This window comes from Salvelinus sp. IW2-2015, linkage group LG31 (assembly GCF_002910315.2).
Source record: "Salvelinus sp. IW2-2015 linkage group LG31, ASM291031v2, whole genome shotgun sequence".
NCBI lineage: Eukaryota > Metazoa > Chordata > Actinopteri > Salmoniformes > Salmonidae > Salvelinus > Salvelinus sp. IW2-2015.
In genome coordinates this window covers 8,875,421-8,881,591 of record NC_036870.1, presented here as the reverse complement: position 1 = coordinate 8,881,591, position 6,171 = coordinate 8,875,421, and the positions used below count along the sequence as shown (strand labels likewise).

Here is a 6,171-nt window from a genome sequence, read left to right as displayed (position 1 = left end):
TCCAAGATTTCCTCCCATGTCCAGGAGTCCATCAACTGCTGCTCCCTCCTACCACGCTGCTTGGTCCTTTGGTGGTGGGTAGTTCTGTAACGATCGTCGTCCTCGTCTGATGAGGAATAGGAAGGAGAGGACCAAGGTGCAGCGTGGTACGTGTCCATATTTATTTAATGAACACCGAAATAACAAAAATAACAAAGAGAACGACCGAAACAGTTCTGGCTGGTGCAGACACACAACAGAAAACAACTACCCACAAACACAGGTGGGAACAGGCTACCTAAGTATGGTTCTCAATCAGAGACAACGATTGACAGCTGCCTCTGATTGGGAACCATACCAGGCCAAACACATAGAAATACAAAAGATAGAACAAAACATAGAATGCCCACCCCAACTCACGCCCTGACCAAACCAAAATAGAGACATAAACAAGGAACTAAGGTCAGGGCGTGACACCAGCAGTTGCATTCCAGCACTAGCATACCTGATTCAACTAATCTCATCAACTAATCTCCAAGCCATTGCTGCAATATGACAAAATGTGCAACAGCTGGGTTCCCCGAGAAACAGATGTGATAACACTGAGTACATACAGTGCACCACAGGAAATATTATTTACAGGAATCCCATATAAAATGGGTAATTTTCTCCAAACTGTTAACAAGCTACACCCCCTTCCCATTCAGCCCATGTAGGTTTCCCGGAATCCTCCTACTACCCCMGGGTGCGGTAGCAATGACTCGTCCAAACAAGCTCATGACATTTAACAGCAAGATAAATGTTCTTTGTGTAATGATTGCACATTTGCGTGGACCTGTTTAATTTCCTGACCTAGAATATCAACAACCATAATCCTGCATTGCAAATATTATGGGAAATGTGATTCAACAACAGGCATTTTGTGAATCATCGGGGAGCAAGAGGTCGCCAACTAGCAACACAGAAGAGCAGAATAGTCACGAGTTTTCTTCTTTACATAACTTTTGTTCCTCTTTTAACAGTTGGCTCAAACAAACATCAAATCAACAGTTCTTCAACAATTCTACAAGTACGGCATTAAATTGATAGGGTATATACAGTACCTAATGATTAGTAGCCAGTAGCCGGTTTCCTTCTCAAACACCCACAATAACAATTGTGTATTCCAATCATTAGGGCTATATTTCAAGGATTACAAAATTCTAATTTTAACCCTTTTTTCTTTTTTTTTTTCTTTTACCCCCTTTTCTCCCCAATTTCGTAGTATCCAATTGTTAGTAATTACTATCTTGTCTCATCGCTACAACTCCCGCACGGGCTCGGGAGAGACAAAGGTCGAAAGCCATGCGTCCTCCGAAGCACAACCCAACCAAGCCGCACTGCTTCTTAACACAACGCGCATCCAACCCGGAAGCCAGCCGCACCAATGTGTCGGAGGAAACACCGTGCACCTGGCTACCTTGGTTAGTGCGCACTGCGCCCGGCCCGCCACAGGAGTCGCTGGTGCGCGATGAGACAAGGATATCCCTACCGGCCAAACCCTCCCTAACCCGGACGACGCTAGGCCAATTGTGCGTCGCCCCACMGACCTCCCGGTCGCGGCCGGCTGCAACAGAGCCTGGGCGCGAACCCAGAGTCTCTGGTGGCACAGCTAGCGCTGCGATGCAGTGCCCTATACCGCTGCGCCACCCGGGAGGCTCCCTTTTATCTTTTTGTGCAAACCACATAAAAAATGCAGTCGCCCCCACAATACTCTATGCATTGGTTGAAGTTCAATGTTACATGAAAATCGCCCTACCATCATATCTAAGCCAACATGACATCAATGTCGATTAAAATTTGCAAATCAACTTCATTGGAGGTACACAACACATTCCCCGCCTTTCATCTCAGCCGTCCGGCCGTTACTGAGAACAACATAGCGGATTTTTAATAGTTAGCGTTACATGCTGACCAGACCGGACACGTCGCGTGCGCGAGCGTCGCAAAATACATTTAGAAATCCATGTTATTCAATTATTGCACCCACACTGCTCGCGCGCACTAACGAGCGTCTGCGACGCCAAGGGCTAAAATAGAAGTCGTTCCTATTTCTGACACAGATCGCGCTGAAAGTCATCTCCTCATTGGTTTATAGAAGCAGGTACCCACGTGCCATCTCCTCATTGGTTATACCCACGTGGGTGATTGAAAGACGAATTTTGTTGCCGGTTGTCGTGGTAATACTATGAAAGTTTAGATGCGATCACCATGTAAGTTCAAAGATGAAAAAGCCTGGAAGGAGGAGAGATGACTAGAAACTATTCGGTTGGCCGTTTTATGTGTGGATTAATTGTCGGAGTAGAGGTCCTTGTGCATTTCAGGTAAAATAACAACTCAATGTTTATATCCCAGGACAAATTAGCTAGCAACAGCAAGCTAGCTAAATAGGACAAATTAACGTTAGCTAGCAAGTGCAAGCTAGCTAGCTAAATTGCCATACATGTTTAATGCTTTTCGACCTGTCCCCAAATTAATGTCATTGGTTCAGAGTTTGTTTTGATATTTTAACCTGCGTGTCGTGATCGCGTTTGGTGTGGGGGGGGCAAAATAAATTGATGCACGATAGCGAACGATGGCGCACACGCGCAGCCGGTTTGGGTTCCGTGTAATACAATGAAAGTTTAGATGCGATCACCATATAAGTTAATCTCTAAAACTAAGAGCAGTGTATTTGGTACAAGTCATTCCTTACGTGCTAGACCTCAGCTGAATCCGGTAATGAATGGTGTGGCTGTTGAACAAGTTGAGGAGACTAAATTACTTGGCGTTACCTTAGATTGTAAATTGTCATTGTCAAAACATATAGATTCAATGGTTGTAAAGATGGGGAGAGGTCTAGCTGTAATAAAGAGATGCTCTGCTTTTTTGACACCACACTCCAAAAAGCAAGTCCTGCAGGCTCTAGTTTAGTCTAATCTTGATTATTGTCCAGTCGTGTGGTCCAGTGCTGCAAGGAAAGACCTAGTTAAGCTGCAGCTGGCCCAGAACAGAGCGGCACGTTTTGCTCTAAATTGTAATCAGAGGGCTGATATAAATACTATGCATGCCAGTCTCTCTTGCCTAAGAGATGAGGAGAGACTGACTGCATCACTTCTTCTTTTTATAAGAAACATTAATGTGTTGAAAATCCCAAATTGTTTGCATAGTCAACTTATTCCACCAGACATGCCACCAGGGGTCTTTTCATAGTCCCAAAATCAATTTCAAGAAAACGTACAGTATTATATAGAACCCTTATTGCATTGAACTTCCTTCCATCTCATATTGCTCAAATAAACAGCAAACCTGGTTTCAAAAAACAGATAACGCAACACCTCGCGGCTACGTGTGCCTCTATAAAAATGTACGTAGTTCTCTTCTTGTCTAATGTTGTTCTGTATTATGTCATTCTGTATTATGTTTCATGTTTTGTGTGGACCCCAGGAAGAGTAGCTGCTGCTTTTGCAACAGCTAATGGGGATCCTAATAAAATACCAAATCAAATTTTATTGGTCACATGCACATATTTAGCAGATGTTATTGCGGGTGTAGTGAAATGCTTGTGTTCCTAACTCCAACAGTGCAGTAGTATCTAACAATTAACAACAATACAAACAAATCTACAAGTAAAATTATGGAAATAAGAATTATATAAATATTAGATTGAGCAATGTCAGAGTGGCATTGACTAAAATACAGTAGAATAGAATACATATATTCATTTGAGATAAGTAAAGCAGTATGTAAACATTATTTAAACATTATTAAAGTGATTAGTGTTCCATTATTAAAGTGGCCAATGATTCCAAGTCTAGGGCAGCCTGTACACAGGTGCACCTTGTGCTGGTGACAATAAAAGGCCACTTTAAAATGTTTTGTCACACAACACAATGCCATAAGTGTCTCAAGTTTTGAGGGTGCGTGCAATTGGCACGCTGACTGCAGGAATGTCCACCAGAGCTGTTGCCAGATTATTTTATGTTTATTTCTCTACCATAAACTGCCCCCAACGTCGTTTTAGTGCACCTGGCACCTGGCACCTACTACCATACCCCATTCAAAGGCACTTAAATATTTTGTCTTGCCCATTCACCCTCTCAATGGCACACATACGCAATCCATGTCTCAATTGTCTCAAGGCTTAAAAATCCTTCTTTAACTTGTCTCCTCCATTTCATCTACACTGATTTGAAGTGGATTTAACAAGTGATATCAATAAGGAATCATAAGGAATCATAAGTCAGTTTTGTATACTCAGTGTATTTAGACTTGCCATGGCATGTCATAGCACCTCTCGTTCAATTATACTTAATCGTTTTTGATTTTATACTTATTTTCCATACTTTGTATAATGATTCATGAAGTCTACAACAACAAAAAACATCTAAACACATAAATGGTTATTTGTCTGTAGGATTAGTTGAAATTCGGAGAAGATTTCGGTGTAAGCATGTCGTCCATCCCCAACCTGCAGACAGTAGGCTGTAGTATAGTATCTGACTGTGCCATCAAGTGTTTCCGGTGCACAAAAGCCCCCCAAAACTGCATACAGGGCAATTAGCACCAACATTTTCAACTGAAACATAGCTCAATACACTGGTGTCATGTACTTCTCTGTGTCCTCCATAACAGTGTCTGTTCCCTCACTGAGAGCAGGCTCCAGACAGAGTGGCCAAGGGCCCTACAGGCTAGCCACGGGCTGCTTGGCCACACTCTGCGCTGTCCTGTTGCTGTCCGTCATCGCTGTGAGCACCCACTGTGAGTAATCAAACACACAACCACAACACAACGTTGCTTCAGTGTGGCCTCCATAAACCACTTCCTGATGTACCGTAGTGTCCCAATCGTAGTGTCCCAAGACACGGGGCGGGCGGGTTGGCGGGTCGGCGACGACGGGTGGGGAAGGGGGGGGGGGGGGGGGGGTGACTCATGGAATCTGAATGTAGTGTGTGGGGCTGCCAGGTAATTACATTTGTGAAACTGTCTTCCCCAGCCAACAAATTGTGAATATTTTACACGCGCTTCAGCTAAGAATAGTTATGTCTTGAGAGAAGTCTATGCATAATCGTTGTCCGGATCCAAGATCTCAACGGTCGGCGCTAGAGGGGTTAGTCTTCGTTGGTGGCAGAGCGTGTTGAATCAGTCGTAGAGGCTGTAGCCTGTTGTGTTACAGCTGGTGAAAGTCTCCAACGTTGATGCGGTCGAGGAGTTGCGCAGCACCGCGTCCGGCATGGTCGCGATCACCTGATCTGAGGTTGGCGGTGTGGTTTAAGGTTCGTTTAAATCAGATTTTAAATGTTCTCCAGTACAATGGTGTTCATCCGTAAAGAATGCAACCTGCATAAAAACTGATATGAAACTTACTGCACACTGACAACGTCTGGAGGTCAAATAGTGGTGTTGAGTCATCGTTGCTCTGAACAAATCTTATCCTGAACAAATCTTATCCTGAAAATCTTATCCTGAAAATCTTATCCTGAACAAATCTTATCCTGAACAAATCTTATCCTGAACAATCTTATCCTGACGAATCTTATCCTGAACAAATCTTTCCTGAACAAATCTTATCCTGAACAAATCTTTATCCTGAACAAGAATTTATTCTGAACAAATCTTAGGGCCGCAAGTTGACGATTTCATACTCAGCTCATTAATGAATAGACGATTGCTTGTTTTGTTCTATGGGGATACCTTCCTATGACTTATGGGCTGCCAAGTTCAACTAGCCTTATCAAAGGAACCTCCCACATCTGCCCTATCAACTCATCTTAACTTTTGTTGCCTTCTCCATTCTTTAAAGACTTGTTGTTTTCCTGGATGCTTTGGACTAAGTCCCTGCTTCTTGTCTTCCTCTCAGATAGAACCTTTATCAGAGCTTGCGCAAATGAGGCATCAGGCTCCTCTGCCTCAGAATGAACTCTGGTGGTCAAATCCAGATGCAGAGGCAGACCACCAATGTGACCACCTGACTGAAGCCCTGAGCAAATTGAAGATGGAGAAAGAAGACCTTGTGAAGGAGAGAGATGAACTTCTGGCTAGTGTTGGCCAAATCAGGTCAGCAGTGTGTGTGTGTGTGTGTGTGTGTGTGTGTGGTGTGTGTGTGTGTGTGTGTGTGTGTGTGTGTGTTGTGTGTGTGTGTGTTGTTGTTGTTGTGTGTGTGTGTGTGGTGTG

At 43.6% G+C, this 6,171-nt stretch overlaps 1 pseudogene; it reads left to right on the top strand.

Annotated features, from left to right (window-relative positions):
* LOC111955678 (C-type lectin domain family 4 member M-like) overlaps positions 1 to 6,171 on the top strand; it is a 30,274-nt pseudogene that overhangs the window by 2,385 nt on the left and 21,718 nt on the right.